Here is a 27414-nt window from a genome sequence, read left to right as displayed (position 1 = left end):
TATCTGAGACACACACCAATAAAGCAGCTCGCAGGTGTCGTCTTGGAATTCCTGAAGTGTTCTCAGCAAACCAGGTGCCCACAGGAAGAAGAGGCAGTTTAGGTACCAGTTATCTCCTTACACCTGCTTGCAAACGCTGGGACAGACCCTCACACCAAGCACTCAGCCAATGGGAAGCTAATGCACAGGAGCCACTAACTGATAATTAAAGAAACCTTTAGGAATACCATAAAATATCTGGCACAGGATTCTCTCAGCCACTTAGCAAAGGCTGCTCTGCCATGCACTTATCATCCTGCTCTGCTAGTTTTCATAACAATTAAGATGGTGAAGCCGTGTGAATCAGGGGTTCAGTTGCAATTTTCAGTGCACTGCCTGTGTTTTATTGTTGTCTGATGGCTCCTTCTTTAGTCTGCAGAGGGGATCACTCTATTACTGTGGTTGAGACGGCTCACAGGTTGGCCCTTGCCCCTCTCTTTCATAAAGTAAGTATAATTAGATGATAATGCCCTTCTTGTCAAAACTTACCGCTTATTTAAGCCTGCAGTAATAATTTCAATTTATTAAAGATTTATTCAGATAACATTATTATCACTGTTTATTCAAATGGACAGTCTTTTTTCTTTTCCCCTTGTTTTTTTTTTTTTTTCCAGGGGAACAAAAGACATAATTCCTGCAAACAGATGTAACAAACCTGTCAAGCTCTCAAACGGTTAAGTTGAGCATTTTACTTGGAAAGGCTGACAAATTTTCTTCACTTCAAAATATCATTAACACCAATAACACATTTGCCCAAGCCTATTTCTAAGTTGTAAAAAAAGATTGCTACAGATTAAGACCCTTGATATAATGCTATAAGCTCCTAACAATGGTATCTTTTATAGTGAAGAGCAACTGCAGACACAAATTGCCCCCTTTCCTGCACCTTTTTCACAAAAATCAATATTAAAGTAGTAGCTGCCTTAACTCTCCCATAGACTATATGAGAAAAAACCACAGCCACGCTTAGGACAGTTTAGGTCAATAAAGAATCAATACTGTGGTTGAATCTGTAGAAAGATAAAAGACTTGGAACTCACTACAGTGTGCCCTATTGTTTCTCTCTATTTTGAAAAGAAGCTGAAGTGCTCCCTTTTTTTTTCCAGCCAGCAATGAATTTAGTGTTTGTGGAGAGCGAGGGAGGTCACTGGGGGCTGCCTGTGGCTTCAGTGTCTGCAGACGAGGGGTCTGATCTTGTTCACCCACACCTCCCATTCGGTTCCAGGGGAGCCCAGGGAGCAGCAGGAATGTGGCCCCAGGCCCAGGCAGGCTGGAAACCAAACCACTGCAACACCCTTCCATCAAGCCCAACTCATTTATTAGCTATGGAGAGGCTACCCAGAGAAAGCCCGGCGTGGAAGGGTTCTTATCATGATTTCTGGCTCCCTGTCCACTGGGAAGAAGGGAGCTGATTTTGAGCAGGGAAAGCTCTGGGATGTATGTGGCAATTGTCAGACATGGAGATCCTGCTCACAAGCTCACCCTCCACATTTCACAGCGTGATTTGAGCAAATTTGAATCCCTCGTGGAAAAACACAGGTTCAGAAGCAAATAAATATCTCAACAGACACAGACACACACACACATATCCTTACACGTGGTTTGGATTTGTGTCCCTCTGCTTTATCCCTTTCAGTGCTCTGTGCCTCCTTTATAAGCCTGAGAACTGCAACCATATACCTGTCTGGAGAGTAACTGAACATGAAAAAATATTGGTTTGTGTGGACTGGAGAGTTCAGATAAAAACAATTTATGAGCCCAAATCTTCCAAATTCTTTACCTGAAGATGCACTTTGTTATCCTACAAGGGGCAGCTTCTAGCACTTCTCAGCTTACAGCAATAGCTCCTGCTTGCAAAAGCTCAGAGAAAATCTAGATAAAGCTGGAACTACAGCTCTTCACAAAAATTGGTAAGGAAGTGGGTAGCAACAGAAAGGACAGCCACAGTTTTAAATGCATTTGGCTTTTGGAAGAAACGGCTGTGCTCTGGAAATGCTGGGGCTGTCAAGTTCACAGCCCTGATCTATAGTTTCATTACAACTAGAAAAAGCAAATATGTGTTTTTAACATTGCAGACTGAAATGTTCCTGCCTCTAAGATGCATTAAAGAACAGTTAACAGTAACCCAGGTAGTTTACATAAAGGGCAACTGTAATTCTTCTATTCATCATTAACGGGATTTTTTGGGCTAAATAAGTAGTTGTTATCAATAATAACTAATGCTAGTATTAATATTAGCATGGTAAAATTCTCTTATTATATTTTCTGGCTCCTTTTCTACAGCACAACACCATCCTGACCTCCTCTGCCACTGCAAATACTGGAGACACGGAAATGGGTGGCAGCAAATGCACAACCACCTTGGGATACTGATAAATGAGTTTCTGAGGTGCTCCCAGTTTGGAGAAGTACTTCCCACCATGGAGAAGATGGAACACATCCACTCTTTGCTCTGAGCACAGCACAGTGATGGGGAAAGAGACATGGAAGTGAGTAAACAAGCAGAGTCTTTGGGGCAGAAATCTCAGTGGGCATTATGGAGGTCCAACAGAACACTCCCAAGTTCCCAAGCTAAAGTTGCCTTGAACATCCACCACTGGAGTCCTCAGAAACAAGAGCAAAATTTCTCAAGTTCAACCATTTCAGCTCCAAGCCTTAGACTTTTCTTTTTTTCCATTCAAAATATGCTCCTCCTATATATTCTGGACCTAAACAATTCTTTCTTTTATCACTGTGCCATCTCATTCCCACACCTGCCCTCCCATCCAAAGCTGCTGCTCATCTCTCTCCCCAGGCCCTGGCTACGATTTTCATCCTCACTGACATTTTCTCAGCTCCTTCTTCAGGTTCTACGTTAAGCTTCTTAGACCTTTCCAAATTTGTGGTGAGCCTCTGGCACAGCATCCCCTTTGGATGGCTCTTGCTACCTGGCACTCCTCCGGAGAGGTCTGACAACATCTGTCCGCGTGCTCGTGTCCCAGAAACCTTTGGAAAGGGAGATGAGCCGGGAGGTTTAGTACAGGTTGTCAGGTGGATTGCAGCTTCACAGAGGGCTTCAAACAAATCAGACTTCATGATGGGAGGCAGGGGAAGAGAAGGAAAGTGTGCTGACCTCTTTAAGTCTGCAAAGAGCTGACGTGGGTTAAGATTTTAGGACCCTCCAGTTGGTTGTTACCCCTGCTCTGCTGGTACCTTAAACGGCCAGTGCGAGCAGCGCGTTGGCTTTTGTGCTGAAGCAGCTCTCACACACTCACCCAGCTGGGTTACTGTTCCAGTTTGCTCCCAACAAGGCATGTGACCTAATTATGGCTCAGGTTAGTTTTTGGGTTGAGGTATAGCTTCGGTTCCATAAAGGCTCTTACTTTCCTAAACTTGCCACCAACTCATTTAACCACAGGCACACCAGACAAACACGGCACTGCTTCATTTGAGCCTCATGGCACGGATCAAACTGCAGGCTCGACAAGGGAGTAAGCTCTGAGTAATCTTCCCCCTCAGTTACTCTGTCCCCAGGACTAATCCTGCTCTGACTTCGGCAGCACAGGGTCAAGCACAATATCATTATCTTCTGGTTTGATTTACGCTAAATTATGAAATCAGGGCTTTGAGTTAAACAGTGTGCAAACATCAAGAACTTAACAGTTAATTTTTCCCGTATCTCCAACAAGATCTCCTACACTTCCCCTTTTCAATTAACACCACCTTTCTGAGTCAGTTCCTGAGATGCATCTCTATGTGCCTGAGTGCTGGTGCACAGGGCACGCTTAAAGTCTGATCCCTATTATAGCCTGGAAGACAAAAATAATTGTAGACTTAACTTGATTTTTGTAAAAGGCAGAAACAACAAAAATTAATCTTTACACAAACAACCCAAGGGAGCGTTCAGTGGGACTTTTCAATCTATTCACGATCTGTAATTCCCAGCCCCCAAAGTTTCCATGTTACAGCTTAATATCTAGGGACTCCATATGTTGAGGGAACACAGCAGAACCAAAATGAGCTGAAAAAAGAATGCATTAGATTCAAACATGGGATAAAACAGTACCCACGGAGCTCTTGTTTCATTTTCTCTACCTGGAACCATGGGACAGTGCAGCCATCTCAGCCTCATTCAAGTGTAACATTTCTTTTGAATATGACAGTGGTGGTGACCTTGTCATTAACTGATGCTGCTAGTAACGCTTCAGCTTTCATAATTCAGTTAATTTTCAAGCCAGTGGTTACTGAACCCCCAATATAACTTCCAGTACAATTAAACTGTATTAAAAAATAATAACAATAAAAAACCAGCCCACCTTCTGATCAAATACCAGTCAATGTTTGACTTGAACTCACTAAAGCAAGGAAGTTCTCAGTTATGGTTTAAGCAGTATCCTTAACTTCTTGTTGTCATGCCTGGCACTCAGGCATGCACACAACAGCCCCTGATATTCAGCAGCTCCTTGCTCTGGATGAGGTATACATGGAAAATTCCCAGCTGCAATGCTGAGGAGATAGGGCTGAGTCCTCTGCTGCAGCATGTTACGTGGGTATGGAGAGCTGGGCAAAGCCACGTGAATTCCCTCCTGTATTCCCACCCTCAATCCATGAGGCAGTGAGGCCTGACATGCCCTGTGTGCAGGCTCTGGGTTAGGACCAGCCTGCCTCGAGGTGACCCCCGGGACTGCTGGTGCCATGGCACTGCAGGGTTAGAGGAACTCCTATGCCATGAGCCAATTTTTCTGTGCTGAGAGAACCCCCTCAGAGACCAACCCACTCCCTGGATTTGCTCTTCTGCAAGGGCACAAAAAAGACAGACTTCTGGGACCAAAATCTGCCTCCAGGATTTTTACAGACACCAAGGTGGTAGACAGTCAAATGGAAGTGCTGCCCAAGGGTGTCCAACCATCCCCATGCTGTGAGCACAAAAGTGAGGCAGGGAACACATTTCCTACGCCTTTGAAAATCTGATCCTAATCTCTTTTTTTCATATGAATCCTGTGCTAAGCACACTTCAGATCCTTTCTTTTTGCTTTTTTTCCCCCTCTGCTATTGGCAACAACCACCAGAAACCTGAGAATGTTGCTAATTTCCGGGTGGATTTGCCCTCTCCTGCTTGGCAAGACAAGCCATTTTTCCCTTCCATTTTGTGCCCCCCACATCACCAGCCTTCTGCATGTGTGCAATTGGTGCTCTTTGCAAAGCAGAAATTCCCCTTGCTGCCTTTCCTTCATGGCCTCCTCCACCACCATCACTGTGCTGCCTTGTTTCCCTGTACTTGGCAGGGAACATATGGCAAGTTGGGAATTCAGTAGGGGTCCTTTATGGATGCTCAGCAGCAGCACAATGAAGTCAGAATTCATGCAGGAAAGGACGGAAAGAGGAAGAGCAGCTTAACTGATGCTCTGCCACACTGCTGGTCACAGTGTCCCTCTCCTCTCACCCTGCCCTGCACTTAAAGCCTTCCAATCAAAACCAGGTTTCAGTCATTCTACCTCCTCCCTTTCTTGAGAGATATCCCCAAAGAGAAGCTTGCCTGAGGAAAATCTGAGGGCCTACAAATCCAGCCCTCTGAAAGCAGCAGTGATGTTTATATCACATACATTCCTTTCCTGTCCTCTGCCTGAAATCCTGCAGCACTTACAGCTGCATCCAACCCCTTGGAAAGGACTCAAGATAGTTATAAATCCAAGATCTTGTTTTTCCAGTGGCTCTGTTTGCCATGTTTCGGCTCAAAGACATTTTTTTTGGGGCCAGGCAACACGTGACCCCTGTAACAAAAGGTTGGAAAGGTAATACAGCCATGCCTTTAATTACACTGCTGGTAGCAGAGGCACCTCAGCAACACACACAAGACAGACATTGCAGAACGTGGAGTTGGGTTCAATCCAGAAGATGTGAGAGTTTCAATTAATACAATCCTGCATGATTTAAGAAAAATATTCAGGAGCAGTATTTATTTAGCCTGCAGCCAAAGTCCATTACTGAGAATTACTCTTAATTAGAGTTGTGCGAGGTTGGGAATATCCACTCCTATCATGATTCTTTCACCTACCAGAAGAACTACCAAGCTTGCTGAGCCTCTGGCATTTCTAGGCTGGTTAGAAAAAATAGCCAGATGATAAAAGTATTACTTTAAACAAGATAATCTAACCAGTAACACATAGAAACAATATTTGTTTTACTCGTCCTTTTAATCTGACATCCAGCATCATCAAAGAAGCTCTGCCTAAAATACTGCCCAAAAAACCCATGTGAGAACAAGGTTTACCAAACACTGAGCCACTCTTAAACAAATGCATGCTTTGTCTCAGGTTTTCCTGCCATTAATTGATAATTTCTCTGCCTTGGATAAACACAACCCAGACCATTCCCTTTCCAGTGGCAGCTCTAAGTCAGGACTGGGTTCGACACTCAGTGGAATTGTGGGCAGGGTGACAGAGCCTCACCAGTAATGTGGGACAGGTACAGCGAGCAGAACTGAACTGGAGTGCCCAGGTGGGAGGAAGAACAACACCTGAGTTTTGTCAGCCTTCGTTAATGCCAAAATCCAAGAGGCTCAGGGGAGGGTTTGAAGGATCCCCCAAACAAACTGTTCCCAAACACACCATGGAAAACTCGGCTCCACCTCCAAGGTGAACCCTCCTAAGGAGGTGGGTCTTGATGCTCCTTGAGAAGATGGCTGTAAACTGTTCTCACCGAGTGCAGGAGGCTTGGTGGGTCTCCAGGCACCACAGAGAGCTGGGATGGGCTCCTGACCTGTAACTGGAACTCCCAATATGCCAGAAGAGGGGATATCATGGTGCTGGCCACAGTCACACCTTTGGCTTGACCAGCTTTTCAGCAGTTCTGTCAATCCCATGTCCAAAATAAGCTTTCGGACACAGCAAGGAGGGATGGAGTAAACAGTGATAAAACACCAGTCCATCTTCTGCATTACCAAGGAAACATAATCAGTAAATGACAAGACCAGAATGATAAGACTCATCTGAATTTGGTTCATCTGAATTTGGTTCAGATGAGCTGAGGAAATATCAGTATTTATTTGGGACTCTCAGACATATAAAATGTGGCTTGTCTGCCATTCTTATTTCACTACCTGTTTCTTACTGGTTTAAATCTCCCTGCTTCCAGTAGCAAAACCAGTGGCAGAACCTCACAGGGGATAGTAAGCCAGAAAGAAAAAAACACGGACAGGAAACAAAGGAAAAGATTGAAGTTCAACAAACTTAAACTCCTACGAACAGGCTCAGTTTAAGCCTAATGGGAGCTTGAGTCATTTCATCTGTTCCTAATTGCTTTGCTCACTCCTGGTGAGAGCTGAGAGCCATTGTCATGTTAAAGGATGGAAACAGGCCAAAAATTCAAAAGCTCGTGACTACATCATTACCAGAAGAGGAGGAAGCAGTTGAAAGCCAAACCATAATTCACCTTTTTCACCCACCCACCCCAGTCCAACTTGCAGATACACAGTCACAGCCTGGATGTATAACTTTTGGTGTGTATGCAAACTCCCTATTGATTTCCCAGGTTTTTGGACAAGTGATGTGTGAAAAGAGCATATTAGTCATCTAAGATATCACCAGAAGACCCTGCAAGAAGCTACACAGTTCCATGGGACTGAGTAAATCCAGAAGGTACAAGCCCCCTGCAGCACAAGACCAAATGATATTCATGTGAATGATTGTTTCAAACTATGGATTCGAACCTTGGGGAAAATTTAAGGGGCAATAAGACTTTAAAGCGAGGTAGAGGCAGGAGCCTTGAGCCTTATTAAACAAAACCAATCAGAGTATCCACATTTTTGTAGTCCTACTGTGAAGGTCCAATAAACCTTACCCAAAAAACTCCATAACACTCCTTACCCAGCTTCATGGAAAATGAGAAGTGATTCCAGAGGTTGGCTGACTATTTAATACCTCTTGTAGTAGTTAAAAAGGCCACTTTCTTCTTCTCTCTCACACTCTTTTTTTAACTTTTACTGCAAAACCATTAAAGAAAGAACTAGTTCTAGTAATAAAAGGTAGCTATATTCCCACTGGGAGAAGGGGAATGGTGGTTCCTGTGTACCCTTAGCACTCTTGGCAGGGGTACTTATAAAGAAGGTGAAGGTCGCAGGAAAGAGAACAGAGTATTTTCTGTTTAACGGAAAATGGAAACTTCCAAATGTGAAAAGGAATTTTAGCCAAGTTTTATTTCCCTCTTTTACAGCCCTGACATCATATTTCTCCACAGTGACATCATGTTGCTTGAAAGCAACAGCTCCCAATGACACCAGTGCATCAGAAGCCTTACAAAGCAAGTGCTTTTGGTGTTTCTGATTTTCTGAGGCACTGATGAAGTCTCGGCCTGAGCAGATTTTCGGTTTCTGTGTGTTTAAACACCCCTCTTCAAATCCTGCGAATAAGACCTTGCTAAAGTGCCCAGGGCTGGGAGAGTACCTTTGATGGAGGGAAGTTAGAGATGAAACTGTAAAAAATGCACAGTTGGGTTCACCAAGTAAGACCTTGTTTTATTTCTGCTCCCTGTTTCCTCACCCAAATCAACCAGTCACACCCCGAAGCAATTCCTACCGGGACTGCTCCCCCAGGGAAGCTGCATACAACTCTCCTCTTATTACACTTTCAGGAGAACATGTTTTTTTGAACTGCATTGTCAAACTTCAAGGCAGCTCAACAGTGATTCGGTGTGAGCCTTGATTTTGACTGGATTTCCCCTGCTGAAAGGGAGAGCAGGATTTGGCCTGCTTCTGTTTCTAAGAGATCTTTTTAGCGATGGAAATTCGCTGGTCTCTGCTGCTCGCTAATAAACAGATGCAACTGCCATTCCTAGTTTAAGAGGGAAGGAGCTGGAGCCAGGAGAGAGCTTCAAAGAGCCTGAATTACCTCTCTCACCTGTAGGGATGTGATTATGTCTGGCAGAGCGCTCTGGGGAAGCAGCTTCCACCAGAGCCGTCAGCAGCCCGCGGAGCACCGGAGAGCTCCGAGCCGTCTTTTCCCTAAACTCCTGTACCCTTCCTGAACCAGAGCGTTTATTCGACAGCAAGAGATAAAGCTGCACATTTTACAGCACGGAGGTCACAAACCAGGGACGGGCTGGGAATATTTTCTGCTTCTCTCCACACGCCCTCTGAGCGGACACCCCCTGTCCACACACACACCAAAAAGACATGGAATGAAGGTAATTCCCTGTGATTAGTCTGCACCAAACTAACGAGGGCTGGTGGTCCATGTGCTCTGGCAGTTGGCACTACTGTTTTCCTGGAGGGCTCTTTTGTCACTGAGATTCACAGAGCAGCAGCGAGAGAGGGAAAATATGGAGCCTCCCTTTTAAAAGTCTCTGTGCCTCCAACAGGTAACAGCTGTTGCTGTTTTAATACGATCTCAGGGCTCATATAGATGTGACATCACACAGAACTAAGGCTTGGCCATCGATTTTACTGCCAATATACCTTAAACTGTAGGGATCTTGTTACAAATTTGTGTGTTGCATGTGTGTCAGAACAAAATCCGCAACTGGAAACCTCTGTGCGGTTTCATCCCTTTGTAGCAATTCCATGAGCCATAAACCGGTTCCATTTCAGAATTAAAACCTGTATTAATTTTAAGCCGAATAGTAGTGAGTGAGTTCATCACTATCACAATTTATTACACATCCAAACAAAAAAAGAGTTTTGAAATTTGACTGGTAAGCCAAGCAAGAGGAGGTGGGGATGGTTTGTATTCTAATTTCAAGCTGCAGGGCTCCCAGGTGTATTGTATAGGATTTCCTGTAATTTACAGGCAAAATAAGCAGTCTACAGGAAAATGTTTGCCACACCGTACATGTGTATTAATTACACAGCAGGATACAATGATTTCTTTGTGATAGGAAGGGATGTGATCTACAGGCAAACTATTAAATTGATGTAGAAACACAGACATTCTTCTGCCTTTAAAAAGGGCTGTTGGACTCGGGGAAATAAAGCTGGTGAGTGTCTTGTCACACTTTGTATCCCCAGCCCTGTGAGTGGAGCACAGCACAATGTGCCAGGCTCCGTGGGTGCCTGGGAAGGGAGATGTCTCCTTACAAACAGGCTCCGGGAATCTCGCTGCCTCGGCCGTCCTGCGGGAGCTACTTCTGAGCTGAGTTCCTCCCAGAGAAAGACCTCCCCCCTCCAGTGAGAAAGGAGGATTTTTAAGATTCCAGGTGTGCATTGTTCAGCATCTCCCCGAGCTCTGTATAATGACACAATTGAATCCTTCCCAGGTTCATCACATGGATATCATTCCTTCACCTACCACTGAGCACCGAGAAAGCGCCGCTTTTCATTACCGCGGGTTAGCGCCAAACGGAACTAGCTGGAGTGAGACAACACGGCACATCACAACCCCTCTTAAAAAAAGATGAGGGAATTTCTTTTTAGATATGCAATCAAGGCTTGGGACATAAAGGGATATGAGAGGAATAAATAAAATATTCAGGCTGCTTTTCTCAAGACCAAATTTTGAGTAACTGCACAGGCTTGTTCTCGCTGTGAGATGAGCAATTCTCGTTACACTTGTTCAGATGCAATTTTGAAGCAGAACTTCACTTTTTTTGTTGGATTTTTGTGTTGGTTTTTTTTTTTTTTTTGACTGGTGGGAAGCAGAAATCTCACCCGCCACACGCCTCTCCCCAAAGAGCTGGGTTTGACTACATATGGTTGGCACTGGGGAGGGAGAAGCTCAGAAAGGCAGTTTTGTTTGACTGAGGCATTCCTTAAAACATAAAGCCCTCAAAGCACAATTTCTGCCCATGTTATCTGAACAATAAGGCCTGGGATAGGGCCTGAGAATCAGATTACACCAAGGCTTATCTGCAGATGCATGTGGGCATTTAATGATGCCCAGTTTTACCATATGCATTCAGAAGGAACATTTCAATCACACTCCAGGTTAGTGTTGCACTTTAAATTAGTTTTCTTTCCTTAGCTGAGAGGGAGCAGCACGACAGCTCCATGGAAGGACATTAGGACAAGGTTGAAGAAAGGGACTCAATTCTGCCTCTGGGAAAGGTTTCATGCCTTTATATCAGCCAATGAAACAAAAGGCAATGCCAAAAGAGAAGGGGAATATACTTACAGGCCAAATATACTATACTTATAGTATATTTACATACTAAATATACTATATATATATACTACATATACTTATAGTATATATATAATATACTTATAGGCCCATGGGTGGCAGTGGGCAGCAGCACCCACAAGGGTCCCTGGCCCCCGTTCCTCTTCAAGGTAAGAGGGAAAGAAAAAAATATTGCTGAAAATTTCTAGACAACATAGAGTTTAATTTCTTGGAGGTGTTTTGTTGACAAGAAAATAGAAAGCATGTGTCTCTGCTTCTCTTATTGTACTTCCAAGTAATGAAAGTATTTAAGGAGGTACAATTATGGACTTGGCAAGCACCTGGGGCTCTTGGAACTGCTTTTTCACACTGAATAAACACTGCAGTTAATCTGTTTATGTTACACTGCACTGGGAAACTATCTCCAAGAAAAGGTTGCAAGCATATATTTTCCACTCCTTTCCTTTGTTTTTAATGTTAAATTAATAACTTGTTTAAAGGAGCTGATTTTCTCTCAGGACATGGTAGAGGTGTAGTACAGGGCAATTTTGAATATGGACAATGTAATTCATCAGAACAGACTAAAGTTACCCTTTAGGACATTAGACAGCAGAGCTGAGCTATACCTGCCCCCATGTGCAATGTGGCCTTAATATTCATGTTAAAGAATAAGCAAATGTGTCCTTTATTCATGCTCTCAACTACAATCTAGAGAAGATTACACAAACAGTACAAGTTAGCCAGGGGATGCTGAGCCTTGAAAGAGAATCACTGTGTCCTGCCCTGCTGCCCTCAGATCCTGGAAAAGAGCGGCCAAGAATGTGAAAACACTAGGCTAGTAGATTTTTTTTTGAAGTCCATAAAGTTGTACACTTCATCTTTTTCTCCCATTTTAGGCTCAAATCCTCAGGTTTAATTTGAGTATATAAAGTACCAAAGCAGAAGCCAGTAAGAGCCCTTTTACTGACTTCAGTTGGCGCTGTGTTGGGACCGGTGTTTTTAAAATCAGAACAGAGCAGGGAGGTAAAAGCGGTGCATCCGTAAGGTGAAAGGAAAGTGTGTGTGTTTAAAACATTGAAGAAATTGTTCTGAGAACAATTCATCTTTCTGAAAATATGAACCCTATGATGCTGCCAAGGTCAGGGAGAGCTGTGATAATTTAGTGCGTAAGTGCTACTCATCCAGCACAATGCCACATTATTTAATTCTGTAACACATTCATACAACTGCCTGACAACAGCCATGGACGGGAACACTACCTGTGGGCTCAGGTCAAGGCGAGGCAGTTTAATGTTAAAACAAAGGAGCTAATTGGATTCCTGTTCAAGTTCCAGCTTTTTATGGGATCAGAGTTACTTTTCGTCTTCCTGCCTCGGTCGGCTCGCCTGGAAAGGAGGAGCAGGGTGTGACTCGTGGCTGAAGGAAAAACCCAGTGCATATGCCTGGCTTATTTGGCCACTCTTCCTAATTTCTCTGTCCCCTTCTTTTTTTGCCATTCAGCTCTGGTTTGTGAATTCCAGGCCATTCCCCTCAGAGAGCAGAAACGCAGCTCACCTCGTGAAACAGGAAGGACTGTTTTAAGAAGGAGAAGCCATCTTCAGCTGTAAAAATTACATGTCTTGCTAATGCCAAAATTAATAAGACAGAGGTATTTGGGGCTTACTCTTCATTCTTACAACTGCCAGTGCACAGAATACTTTATAAATAAGACTACATCCCATACCCCAAACCTTATAGAGACAAACAAGTGCCATCCCCTTTCCCCAGAAGTATAAACACAGAGCAGAAAAATGAGCAATACAAGGAGACTGAAGAAATTCAAGCCTGAAAAAAAAACAAACCCAGAATTTTTGCCTCCTTGTTTCTAAACTCATAAAAAAGACTTTCTCTCTCTCTCTCTCAAAAAAAAAGAGGATTAAATAATTTAATTAAAGACATAACCTTGTTTTATACCAAATTGTGTGCAAAGCTCTCTTCTGTTTGCAGAGGAGCTGAGAGTCACCCTCTGCAATGGCTGTTGTATAGTGTGACTTTCAAAACAATATCCTTTCAGTGCACAAAAGGAGAGAGCAAGAGATATATGTCCTCTGGCTCAACATGGATGGGTGTCTCCAAGGAGCTCACACAGATGATCAGACCACAGACTGTCAAATGCACAGAGTGGGGATGGCAGGAGGGAGAACAGTCCCGGCTCAAGATTAAAACAGGCTCAACTGCCACCAAACTTCCAGGAGGAAGAAGCACCTCTTTGCACCACCCCCAGGAAACCCGAGTTCTGGGCTGCAGCCTTTCCTTTTGGAAGTCCTCCCCCTCCCTAATCCCCTGGCACACAGGGCTGCCCACAGTTCCCCGAGTAGCAAATGCCTTAGTTTCATTTTTGGGCAGGACCACTGCAGGGTTCATCCCTGTATGCACAAACTGATAAACAGGCAGATCCAGTCCCTGCAGGCTAAACTCCAGTTCCCTCTGCAGATGTATTTTTGTTATAAGCTGAGGCTCACTGTTGTGCCGTGTAAAAAATGTAGTTATTCAAAGAAGTGGTTTTAAGTTCAAAGATAATGTCATGTTCATTTGGAATATAAGCATGAGCAGCACGCTCACAGATACACTCCCTGTCTCCCTACATCCCTATCTCAGCTGTAGGCAGGGTGGTAATGTATAAAGAGAGAGCAGGTGGGATTTTTTTTAGGTGGGGAAGAAAAAGGCTTATGGCTCTGAAGCTGAGTTCATTGCCTATCCCACATTTTGGAAAGGACACAAAAATGCCTCATGAATCGAGCAGGCATGCCGCAAAATAAAAAGAAACAATAGTATGCAGAGAAATGCGGGAAATCCACCGATTAAAATGCAGGATTTTATTTCAATAGAGTTTGGGCAGAGTCTCCATTTCTTCTGTCACCGGTGTGAAGGGGCCACTGGACTTACATGTGCAAAAGCCTTTTATCCACTTACATTTGGTCTCTTGCAAGGTCTGAGTCCTGAAGGAGCTCAGAAATAAGGAGCTTTCAGGTTGGCACCTACCTAAATAGCCCTGCTGGCTCTATGTAAATGGCCTCGGTGCCACGGAGATTTTGCTGAAGGCATTTGCTCTGTGCACATCACTGACACCAGCCCGAGGAGCAGGGCTTGGGCTCTGATCTCCCTGAGCACTCAGAGGAGAGGGATAAGCCCCCTAAGTGGGATGAGAGAGCAGCTGGAGGACTAAAGGGATGATTTAACACACTTTCTGTGAGCAGGCAGCCCCAGTGTCGGGACTTCAGCCTCAGAGTCCATTCCCTGCCTACTATGTTTTATAAAATGCTTGGGAAAAAACACTTTGCACGTCATGTCCTGCACATCAGCAGGGCCAGACAATTAATCAGGGATTCCTGTGCCACGTCATAAATCATGGCACCTCCTGTCACTGACACCTGAAAGACAATATGTGAGAATCTGTCTTCAGTGATACCCTTTAACTCAGGCAGAATCCCTTCGGGTGTGTTTGTGACCACCATTCCTGGCAGCCCACACAGCTCCAGGGTCTAATCCTGATCCTGCTGGTTTGGCCATGGATACTACAGAGATATTTTTACTATGATAAATGGTTACATACGTGACACCAAAATGGAGCCTTCAGCTGCCTTTTTACAATAACACAGGACAATAATCTCCCCACTACTTATTCCATTATCACCAACTAACTGGAAGACCTGGAAAAGTCCCTCCATGTCATGAGCTGTCTCCAAAATGAGAGAGAGCTGCAGCACATCAAATTCTTCACCACAGTGTCTCTCTCAAGCAGGAACCGAAGGCCAGGCTGTGACTTCCCCACGAGATGCGCAGTGGTGAAATATCCCCAAATTAAACAATTATGTTTAGAAACACAAACACACAGAGACCTCCCACTAACTCAGCAGATTCTTTTGAAAGTTGGCACTGTCAAAACAAACACAGTCGCCTGTAGCACCCTTCCACTGCTCCTGCTGACAGCGCTAGTGAGGAGGAGGAGGTGCTGAGTACTTTGTTATTATGAGGAGGAGGATAGTGTTGGCAAAGGTGTTGAGTTTGACACAGAAGTATCAAGAGCAGGAAAGCGAAAGTCAAGGAAATCAGCCTTGTGCCACCTAAAATTGCTCTGGCACTAAACCCACAAAAAAATCAATGACTCTGCTTTCACAGGAGTTTTCACATCAACCTGAGGGAGCGTAAAGCCCGAGCTGCACCAGATGGAAAGGCACTGGAAGTAGGGAGTGAGACAGGAGCAGTGCTGGTATCTATCAGCCACCTCAAACACAGAATTCACAAACAGTAATTAGGGCTATTCACATCTCTGCCTGCATTTTACTTCTTCTGTACCAGCGAGGAGGGAAAGACAGCACAGAGAGAAAACCGAAGTGTTATAAACATATCTGCAGGTACTAAAAGGATTGTTTATACTCTTATGTATTTCTGCCTGTTATCTGAGTAAAAAATTTGGTAATACAGCAATCTGAATTTTAGGTGTGAAGTTATCTTTCCTTGGTTCCACCTTTTCAAACTCATTTAATCACAGCAGCTTGTCTTCCTTTGCCCTCCCTCACAAAAACACCCCTCCCCACGCTGCATTTAAAACCTTCTCACAAAGAAAACCAAAGGAAAATAATTTCTGTGCAACTTATCCATCTTTCAAAGCAGCTTCTGGCAGAAGGGAGCTGAGAGTGATGAGTCCATAGAATAATAAATAATAACAATATTGAGCAGTTTTGCAGAGCAAATGTACATTGAAAAACTTTTCCTCTTGAGTGCCTGACATTATTAATTTGTTCTCCAAATACACTAGTGAGGGGAGTCAGCCCATTTTTACAGACAGGGAAAGAGAGCATATAGATTTCAATAATTGTTTAAGACACAGAGGAGTCAGCTCCAGAAACTGGGCAAACAACTCACAGGAGATCACAGCCCATATCCATGGCAACATTTGGGCAGAGCCCTGCCACCACAATAATTGCTATCGGCAAGTGACACACGCTGGGGGGTTGTGACACCCGTCAATAAAATCCTCCCTGAACTGCCCTTCCCTGGGCTCCACAAGGAGCATGTCCCAGGCCGGGAGGAGCAGCAAAGGCTGAACAGAAGTTCCTGTAATTATTGATGACAGAAGTATTTCTAACCCCTTCCCAGCTTCTGCTTAAAAGGGTTCAAACTCACAGTAATCTACTGCTGAAGTCATATGTGACATACCCAAACAACCCATTTGGAGTTGCACAGACGCTCACCTGGGACATCCTTTCCCAGCAGTCCTGTGGAACGGCAGCATTTTTATTTTGCACCACGAGGGCTGTGTTTTCAGCCCCATTACTGCACAGCAGAGCTTTCAGATGAATTGAGGGGAGGGGGAGAAGACCTGAACTGACTTGCTGTATCCACATGAAATGGGTTGTGGATGACCTTGTGTCCAACCTTCTAACATCTAAGACAAAAGCATGGAAAAGCTGAACAAAGGAAAGCAGAAAAGCTCACTGAACAGGGGGTTTATGGGGGTGTGTGTGTGTGTTTTGTTTGTTTGCATAGAGATACAAATTGAGGTTGAGAAAAAGATAAATTAATTTTTAAGTCTTTTCCTGTTTTATAGTACTTGTAGCAGAGTCACAAAAGTAACAAGAATTTCCAGGACCAGCACAACACCAAAAACAGGTCAAAATCTTGCTTGCTGTACTCACACTAACGAGGTCTCAAAAATAAATGGCTGTGAGGATTCCTGTGTGGACAAACATCACTTCCCCAGGTTCCCCTGATAATGGCTTGGTGATGAAAACCAACCCTCATCCCTTTTCCCCATGAGCCAGATTATGATGCACGAGTGAGGCAGGCAGAGGGACAGCTCTTGTGTGTCACCCCCTGCTTGCCCTGGGCAATGCCTGGCACTGGCACACCACTATGATATGCACATGCTGCTGCTTCTGCTTTTTAGAGCTATTGATTTCCTGCCCTTTCTTGTAAAGCATTCTGTGAACTGGAAGCAGTTAAAGGTTAACGGCAAAGATTTCATTAAAAAGAATATTTTAGAATTGTTTAAAGATTCTAAATCATTAGTAGTTAAACGCCTACACCCAAGAACTGCTCTGAAATTTGTGTCTTTAGGCAATGAAGTTCCAAGAGTTACCTGTCAATATGAGCACTCCTGACTCTGCTTGCTCTGCTCCAGCTCGGCGCCCGCAGGCAGCTCCCAGATCCCGGCAGTAGCGCTGGCTGTCACCAGGAATCCTCCACTTGGGATCTCACTAAGATGAGGAGGAAGAAGAAAGGGGTTTTATCAGTTGGCAGAGCCTTAAAGTAGTCGAAGTTTGGCATTTTGGTGAAAATGAAAAGTCAGAAGGAGATGCTGGGAGAAGGGGAGGATGTGCCTCCACCAGCACGGCTACCCCTGGCATCTGTGTGACCCAGCAAGGAATTGCAGCCTTCCAGTCCCTGAAGGGAGTCAACAGGAAAGATGGAGAGAGACTATTTGCAATGGTCTCCAGTGACAAGGGGAAATGGGTTCAAATTGAAAGACAGTAGTTCAGATTAGATATTAGGATAAGATTCTTTACTGTGAGGGTAGTGAGGCACTGGAAAAGGTTGCCCAGGGAATTTATGGCTGCCCCATCCCTGGAAGTGTTCAAGGCCAAGTTGGACGGGCTTGAAGCAACCTGGTCTAGTGGGAGGTGTTCCTGTCTACAGCAGGAGGATTGGAATGAGGTGATCTTCATGGTCCCCTTCCAACCCAAACCACACAAGGATTCCATGAAAAGGACTGCTGCCCAAAATACAGTTCACACCCATGTGTGTGTGCGTGGAGGGGGGATTTCACACACATCTTGTTTACAAGCTGTACATCATAAACTGACATTTCTGTTACTGTGGTTGTGTTTCCCCATTTATGCTCCTTCTTTTTCTGAGTGGCATTTCCTTTGCTTTATGTACAGATTTAGGCCTTGGAAAAAGGGAAAAGTTCTCTGCCTGAGAGCACCAAGGGGAGCAGTCTTGCTCACCTGGGGACCTGTGCAGGCCTGCATGTGTGTGTTAATTTTAGAAGGATCCTCCTGACGTCTGAAACCAGCATCCAACTGCTGCTGACAGCACCTGGCACAGGGGCTACATCCTGCACATCCCTTGGCAGGTTTTCTGGGAAGCGGCTACAGCAGAGCTACAGTACAGATGGTCCTTCATTTGGGGGTGTTTGGATCCAGACCCTTCATTTGGGTCTGTCTGAAGGGAAAAACTGCCTTCAATACACGCAAATATTTTGGTTTTAAAGCTACAGGGACATGGCACAATTTATTTCCCTTCTCTCCTCCAGCACCAGTTCCACCTCATTCAGGCAGTGCAAAGGCTTCACCTACTGCAGCTAAAAAACCCTCTGCTTCTTTCAGCTGGACATCACCACCCAAACCTTAATGGTGGGGACATGCAGGCTAAGGGCAGGACATCCCAGCAGCTTTGGGGGGGCCAGAGTTCCCTTGGGAACACTGAGGTGAAATGCTGCTCTGTGTTGGGGTGTATCAGAAATGAGGGGCACGGTATTTAAAACATGCCCAGCAGGATCTATCCCCCACAAAGGATCCAGCCACAATAGCTTCATTCAGTCTCCTGAGTCATTAGAGTATTTCCAGCATTATTTTTTAAAGATTTGTTCTACCTCCTAAAGAATTGCTTCTCAATGCAAAAGCAGAATGATGAATACACATCTTCCCTTTCCCTGCTGAATACAACTTTGAAAAACATAATGTTTCTCATCTGATTTCCTCCCCGAGTCAAAATAAGCCAACCAACTCCTGCACTACACCTATCAATACAAACAAAAGATTCAGGGGTGGTTTTTTGTAGCAGAAATAAACACAGTTTAGGGAATGATTTTCCTTTCATGACAGCTTAAGGTCCTTCAAACTTGACAGAATTGATTACTGAATCAAAGCAAAGGAAGGCAGGGAATGGAGTTTCCTTGCACACACCTGCAACGTTGCACACTCAGGGAAGGAAGCGAAAGGCTCGAGCTACTGGTAAGGAAAGCCCAGGCAGGGAAAGAGAAGAAGGGATATCTTGGGATTAGCTTTAGCATAACATCCTACAGTATGTTTACTTTGCTTCTCCATCTCATATTTCTTCCTGGGATCAGTCCCCAGCCCTGCAGACCCTCCCAGGAGTACAATGCCCCTTTCGTGTATTGTACGAGTGGCACCGAGAGCGCGGCGGCTTCCAAACATAAAAAGGAAAAAAAGAGTCTCCCTCAACGCCATCATCATTTTTAAAAAAGGCAATTGATGTCGCCTGAAGCAGCAGCTATGAAGCCCAATTATACCACATTTCATTCAAGTGTCAAAAATTGGAATAATAATAACCAACAACGAGGAGCACATATAGGAAATGATGCTGCCATCTTCTTTTGTTTTGGCCCCACGTTTTCATAAATCCAGGCTTTGAGCAGCCCCAGTGCCACATTCCTTCAAGGACTTTCTTGTTCGCTATTGTTTTCAGTTCTTAACAATTGGCTTCCCCGACTACTTTCCCCGTGTTGACAGTCGCTCACAGAGCCTCCATATGCTCCCACTACTTGGGTAGTCAATCATTTGTGAATTAGCTACCCAATCAAAGATCTACAAGAGGGCTGGTGGTGTTTATTCCTTGCTGGTGTTTTGAGTGAGTGTGTTGCTTGCAAAAGGTGTCAGATTAAACACGCAGAACTGAGTTTACTCCCAGAACACGGGTTGCGCAGTCGGAAGCAGAAACGCGAGCGCCGGCCCGGGTTCACTCTGGTTTTCCGTGGGGTTTTTTTCCCTTTGTTTCATTTGTGGTTTAAACCCTGCCGGAGGTAAGATGTCCCTTCACTCAGGAAGACTTCAACCACCTGCTTACTTAAAATGGAATATTTGGAAAGAGGCTGGAATCTTGGCTGGAAGCAAGAGAGCGGCTCCAGGGGCTGCCTCAGTGTGGAGGACAGAAAGGTTAAAGCAATCAAAGACATCCTGATGGCATGTTTTTCTCATCTCAGATCATGGAGGTGCACAGTGCAGCCCTGAGAAATACATTCCTCTTTGCATCAGCAATATTCCTGCATTCCCAGCTGCATGGATGGAGCCTTCATAACCCCCCAGAAGCACTTGTGCCTGATGCTGTGTATGATCTCAGACAAAAGCTGTCCTTCTTTTAAGATCTGCCTCAAAACACCAACACAATACTTTCCTTAGCTGTCATTTTGGGGGAATTTAAAGGCATTTTAACACTGGCCAACACAGGCTAAAACAAGCAATGCCAGCTTGCAGAAGAGCCAGCATTCAGGGAGCAGAGTTGTTCCAAAGCAGGATTATCACTTGCCATCAGAGACACTGCCTAATTCAGAGCTGGACACAAACCTTCACAGGATTTAAACACACAGCCCAGATGAACTTGCCTCTTTTTGTAAGAAAAGGGAAAAAAAAAGTTGAGGAAATGAGGTTGTGTTTGGAGATCTCACTTTAAAGCCCAGGTTTATGCTAAAAGATGACTAACATAAATATCTACAGGGGTTCCATATTGTCACCTTTACCTGACTTTAGAGTAATCTATTTATAAGCAAAAAAAAAAAAAAAATTTAACTGCCAGTCCAAAGAAAATGTCACTGGTGATGAGAGAATCAAGCTGATTTCTTTTCTTCTCATGAATCATTGTCACAATAAAGGGTCTGCGTGACAACTCTGCCCTTAGCAATCACTGAAAAACCCAGTTCCTTTGAAATTAGGAGTTGGCTGGTCCTTATATTGATAGTACTTGGTGATGATGACAATGATGCACAGGGAGAAATGTAACTTAGCTGCTTGCCATAGTTCTTACTTCAGCTGACTTCCAGCAGCACTTACCATTCTGTATTAATAGAAATTAAAATATTAAACACTTACTCATTAAGGTATGCAGATATGATTCACAGGGACCCAGTAAGAAAATGCTATTTTTAAGTGGAGATATTACAGTGAAGGATATTTCAAGTCAGAGCTTCTCAGAAGAAATAGAAAGCACTTGTTTATTCAGTGTCAGTTGGAATAACAAAAATTCGTTCCACTGGTAATAGTACATCAATACATATTAAGCCAGTGGTGATTTTCCTGAAGTTTTTCCGTCTTCAGAATTCATGAAAGAAATTTAAAACACTCAAGGCAAATGTCAGTGCTAGGGACAGTAATGTAAAGAATCAAAGTGGAACTACCTGGAATGTACATTAAATAAAAGGCAGAGAATGAGCACCGAGTGAATTTTTATATGTTCACATTACAACAAACTAGTCAAAGATTCTGACCCCTGGCACCGCAGAAATCTTCCCGGTTTTGATATTTTCAATAAAATAATTCCCAAGAGGGCCGGGGAAAAAAACCACCACACTCTTTCTCTCCCTTTCTTTCAATAAAATGAGACCTCATCTGTATTACGAGAAAGAATACTAATAATTTGGTAGTGTTCTGAGGTAGCTTTTATAAAGCTTCTGCTTGGGATTTAATATTGCCCGGGAAGTCCAGCAGATTTCCATGGCTTTGCTGGAGAAGAGTGAGCAGCACTGAATGTCAGCTCCTTGTGCAGTCAACAACTTGCACCTCGGCAAAGGGAGCGTGGAGGGGACGTGCTCCGATCCTGCACAGGGGGAAGAGTCCAGAGAGGAGCCGGTTCCGATAACGCGGAGCGGGTGGGTCCCACCTGTACACAACAAACGGCCTGATAAGTATGGAATGTGTTCCCCACGCTGGAATGGCTTTGGGACATCGCTGCTTGGAGGGCCCTGGCTCCCTCTGAGCTGACGGGACACAAATATTTGAGTGCAGCGCGAGATTATGAGATGAGGGAAGGCAAAACCAGAAAGGCAGGAGAGGTGGCAGTGGTGTGCAACAACGAATAGGTGCATGCCATCAAAACAATTAATGTCACTCTGCAAGCTCTCTGGGAAATGTAGCAACAGAGGGAACCCACAGATGGTTCCTTTCCAGGGTATTTTGGAAGGGGGTAGGATGGGCCATGCTACTGTAAATCCCAGGCTGAAAGATGAGAAGGACAAAAAAAAAAAAATATAAAAGCAGAGAAAGGGGGGGAAAGTGTATTCTTTTTCTTCCTGAATTTCCTCTTCACAAATAAAACAAAATAAATTGGGCATGTACAGCCAGGGCAAAGATTGAATCAGAGGTTGGACAGCCTAATGCTACAGATACACCACGCTGACCCATAATGCCATAAATGCTGGGTAGAGGACCAGAATTTTCCAGTGCTCAGCACCAATTAAGGCCAGGTTTGCAGAAAATGTCCTTCCCAGGAGGGCCAGCGTAGCAGAAAGCATTTGGCTCCCTCTTGATGTTTGCAGAAATGTTTTCAGAAGACCTTCTTTTCCTGGCACGCTGCCCTCTTTCTATACCTACTTATTTAAACAGGGCTTTGGAAGGCCAAATTACTGTCTCCCAGATTCTCAGTTTCCTAACATTAAAATGGGAATAAAAATAAACTTCTTTCGTGGTCAAGGAGGACAAACGCAGAGGTGCTTAATGCTCGGAAATCTCCATTCTGGGGGTCAGGTAAGGAGATGATTTTTGCACCAACAAGTCTTACTTTGCTCTTGCTGTGGTGTTACCCTTCCTTAAGTACTCAAACATTCAGAATAAAATCAGATCCTAAAGCAACAACGTTTTCTGCTCTCAGAAACCTTCCCTTTCCAAAGCTGCTGAGCTGCACTGCTCACTGGCACTGTCTGCCCCTTCCAGAGATCAGCCTTGATTCCCTTCCTTCACCTCCAGTTTGCCCAGAGCTTAGTCGTGCTTTCCTCAGGCAGACAGCTGATGAGCTGGGCACGTACAGGAGCATTACACTCACGTCTGTGGCTGGGCATCTGTATCTTTGTGCATCTGCATATGGGAAAAATCCACACAGAGGCATGTCCATGTTTAAGCAGTGTTATTGCTGGGAAAGGATGGACAAACAGCTGAACATAACTTCCCTCCTTTTTAACCACCAGGCAGGGGATTGTATCAGAGGGGCAGCGAACACCACTCGTCAGTGACAGGAAATACAGTGTTCCTGGGGTTATTCCGGCCCCCTTGGCTCCAGGCAGGTAAGGATGACCCGGTGTCTGTAACTCACCTGATGCTGGCAGGCAGCAAACACTGTCGGAAGCCAAGCCAAGAGCAGGAAAAATTGTCCTTTTCTCCCATATTTCCAAGCACGGTCTCGCATTCGCCTTATTTATCGCTCGTCAGGCGAAGAGACAGAAGAGGTGAATTTACCAGACACAGCCTCCCTTTTAGTTCTCCCCTTGCCTTTTCCTATCAACATCCACAAACCTCTTTTATAAAGGGGCCATTTCCCAGTCCCAGAGAGGTCAGGAGCCTGCTGGGGAAGTTCTGAGGTGTGTCCCAGCTCTGGCAAGACACCACTCCAGGTCTGAGTAAGCCCCACACAAAAAGAAGGCCAAACTGCACACGATGTGGGCTCAGCAGCCAGGCAGTGGGTGGTGGCCCTCAGTGGGCCCAGGGAGGAGAGCAAAGGGGACAAGTTTTGTGGAAGATCTGAAGAGGTAATGAGACAGCCACAGGTGGGTCATGTAGGTTTGGGGTTCAATACTGTCAATGTTACATTGGGTAAAAGCTGCAAAGGAAGAGCACAGACAAACTGTGTCATTTCCACCTTTTAGGCACAAGGATAAGTGGAATTATTTCATCAGGTAAGTCATAACCACAAAGGGCTTTCCACCATACTGATTTCCTGTAAAAATATTTGAAGACTTGTGCACATCTGAGGGAAGGACTCGGAATAAAAGAAGGATCCTCCTCTGTATTTTAACAATGACTTCTGAAGAGCACTTACCATGTTTTACTTCAGAAGTACATTTCTGCACACGTGCAGGTGTAAGAAGTTTCATCAAGTTTGGAGAAAAAAAGGTAAAAGCTTTTAACATTAGTCAAGGACACAGAGTGGTTAAAGTGATATTTCCTTCCCCCTGTTTTAACCAATTACTCTTCTACTCCTGTGTATGATTTCAGAACATTCTGTTCCAGGAAAATCCTGAGAAGAGCCCTTTGCTGAGGAAGAAGTACACATTTTCAGCATTTGTGAATCTATTTCTAATAGCTTGGTAAGCAAACTGTGCTCCTTATCTGGAGCCTGGTAGATAAAGGTGCAAAAAAAAGTTATTTTTGCTGCCACAGGGACAATCAGAGCCTGTGTGGTCAGTGGTGCCACCTCTGCCTCTGGGATGGGCAGATCTGTCTTCAGGAAGTTTTGCTTTCTTTAGGACACCTCATCCAGTATCATCCTGTCAGGGAAAAGTTTTAGCATTTTCCAACACCTGAAAGAGTTGCTTTATCCTGTGCTTAGAGTGAGAAAATAACCCTGTGGCTTTTATGGTGGCCAGCACACACCAGTCCCCAGCTGCTGCTCTGGCCTTGAACAGATGAGCATCACAACCCTTCTCCACTCTAATTAAGATGAGGTTTTGGATTAGGTTTTTCTCTCCTACTCAAGCTGAACTATGAGCTCCTTCAGCCCTCTCCATCCACCTTCTCCGTCATCCCATATGACCATTTATTACATTTTGCTTCACTCTCTGCTGTGTCCAAGGGGCTGAGCCTGGGGACATTCCAAGGGGGAAGGGCTCCTGCCCCTCACAGATGGTCAGGCAAAGCCAAAGAATCCCACAGTTCCTCGTTCTGCAGCTCCACCATCTCTTTTCCAGAGGGCAGGGGCTGGGATTTCATGCTGCCAGTCATGCTGTTCTTCCATAAGCCAGTTCATACCTTTTCCAGGTTGTTACACTGGATGAACAGACCCTGTAGTCCACTGGAGCTCTGTAGCCCTCAGGGAATGTTTTCCTCCAGGATATCAGGGCATAACAAAGCGATTGTCTCACACGGACTGACTTCCCAGCAGTTTCCCTTAACTAGTCCCAGGTTTATGGGGAACTTAATGAAGAGCTAACCCAGATAACAGAATGGGGGCACAAGGGCACGGGGAAGAGAAAAGATGGTCAGAAAACAACAAACATGGAGTGAAGACAGACAGACAAGGAACGAAGGAAGATACTCAGAAGCCTCAAGGGCCAGAAGGGTGACAGGAACCACAATCAAAGCTAGAAGTGCTCATGTGTTACCTCATTTGGGTCAAGTGAGCCAATTCCTCCCTCAACTGTCATATTTTGTCAAGATTAAGGCAAGGAAGGCTTTGCTTTTTCTTTCTCATTCTGTGGTGCCTTTTTTCTATTCAGGAGGTTCAGTGGTTTATTTTTTGTTGGTTGTTTTTTTTTTTGTTTTGTTGGTTTTTATTTTAATTACCTTGATCTTGCTTTCCCCGTTCCCCATTTGGTCACTGTTTGAACAGGAATGAATTCCCAGTCTCCAAAGCCCATATGTGATTTCTATGGAGTGCTCCCAAATTACCTAATCTCAGCTCATATGCCAGTGCACATTCACAGTTTAACATCTTTTTTTCCTTGGAATTGGGCACAGGAACTGCTAGTTGGCTCAGATGTAAAAATAATACTCAAAACACCGAGGCCAAACCCTGCACAATAAGTCTACATATGTGGTTGGGCATTAACAAGCAAGTAAGAAAATGATCTATTTAAAGACTCACTTCTGATTTAGACATCACTTTGAAGCAGTGTGAGTAGCCAGCAGAGTCTGGTCTCCATCACAATTTTTCAAATATAAAAATTAAAAAATGATTATAATTATGCATTCTGAAAGCTGGATGGGGCCATGCTACACTGAAGCATATTTTCCAATGTAATTAAGGCTTTCAGCTGATTCCTTCTGACTGCAATTGTTATTTCAAATGTGAATTAATAAATCATGTCCATCTAGTTAAGAATTAAAATCAGTCTCAAGTATTCCTGCTTAGACCAGCAAACTTAAAGAGAGGGAGGGATGAATGCTCCCAAGAAATTCTCAGTGGAGAAAAGAAGAGAAGAAAAAACAAGGAAAATAAAAAAGGGGCCTCGTCTTATTTAGGGTTTTCCAGGCATCTGAGAAACACACAGGATGAAGTTACATGACTTGCACATATGGAAGCATTTTTCCAGCTTTATACTGGAAATATGCAAATAGTCCACCCCTACTTTCACTCATGACTGGCTGCAAATACAAAATTCAAGCTGAATAATGTTAACTGCCCACATGCTCTGCTCTAAAGGATCCTCAAGGGCTTCTGGTCTCCTGTGGTACACACAGAGCACTTTAGCTATCACAGTGAATTAGTGTAAGGCCTGGTAATGCACCTTTAAGTATGTGAGCCCTTTTAAGGCACTTAGAGGTCAAGTCTGTGGCTATATAAAGTACAACCTTTGGAACATTTCTTTTCACTTGCCCATCCCGAGGCTGGGATGGCACGCAAAGGCGGCGTTTAATTTCATAAGAGCCCTTCGGATTCCAAATTGTCCGAGTCATCAACTGGCTCTGATAGCCAACCAAAGTTTACAGGAATGTAATAAAGCAAGGTAAATATTGGCAATCAGGCAGCCACTGCCAAGCGTGGCTGAGCGGGGCACAAGTAATTGTCATTGGGAAAGAAAGTTGTCGCTTTGCAAAGGGACCTCTCAAGAGCAAGGCACAAGGCAGAGCAAGTCCAGATGGGCCTCTTCCCTGGAACATAAACACAGACACTCAGTTCAGCCCCTTCCACATTTCTCAGCTATCCCAGACCATGAACAGTAGCTCCCGATTTGCCATCGATCAAAAATTCCCTTTGAGTAAAGAACTTCCAGTGCAAACATTCCGTGTTTCTACAGACATTACAACAAAGGGATGCCCAAGCAGAAGTTATCTAAAATAAACCCAGCCCCTAAGAAAGGACTTGTAGATATCAAAGATCTTACACTATTTCCTCATCAAAGCAACGAGACAGAGCAGAGCATAAAGTATTATTTTTTCACAGACCCACTCATAAATGAGCGCAGTTTTACCCTGAATATTGCAGTGGGGCTTTTTTTCTGAGAGCAAAAATGAAGTGTGAAAGGCACAGGATGTCACTGCTGTGAGATAACAAGAGCTGCCATGTGCATGCCTGGAGACACCTGAGCTTCCAGAGCTGGACAGCTCTGCAGCGCTGCCAGGCCAGCTCCGCTCCTGGCACGGGAGTGCTGTCTTTTCCTATTCTGCTGGGAGCTCCCTGGGTCCTGCAGAGAACACACCTGATTTGCTCCAAACAGCACCCCATCCACTCCCCCTGCACAGCCTTCCCTGCTCACGCTGGTCCCTTGTCCTGTTTATTCTGGAAGTGATTTGGTTCTGCCTTCAGTGACAGCTCGCAATTAAAAATAAATAAATAAAATATATAAATAAAAGGGGAGAGCTCTTTGTACTTGTGACAGAAA

At 44.4% G+C, this 27414-nt stretch overlaps 1 long non-coding RNA gene across 15 annotated transcripts in view; it reads right to left on the bottom strand.

The window, feature by feature from the left end:
• The window catches only part of LOC135412330 (uncharacterized), a 475906-nt gene that overhangs the window by 75983 nt on the left and 372509 nt on the right, over positions 1-27414 (bottom strand). For 14 of the 15 annotated variants that reach the window (XR_010429573.1, XR_010429566.1, XR_010429570.1 and 11 more), the window contains one exon: positions 17230-17347. This is a non-coding gene — a long non-coding RNA (uncharacterized LOC135412330). Of the gene's footprint in view, positions 1-17229; positions 17348-21664; positions 21765-27414 lie in introns of all 15 variants that reach the window. The other variant, XR_010429568.1, reaches the window with a different exon arrangement.

The sequence above is a fragment of the Pseudopipra pipra genome, chromosome 3 (genome assembly GCF_036250125.1).
Source record: "Pseudopipra pipra isolate bDixPip1 chromosome 3, bDixPip1.hap1, whole genome shotgun sequence".
NCBI classification, from domain to species: Eukaryota; Metazoa; Chordata; class Aves; order Passeriformes; family Pipridae; genus Pseudopipra; species Pseudopipra pipra.
Note: the sequence above shows the minus strand (reverse complement) of the source record. Positions and strands in the feature narration are given on the sequence as shown.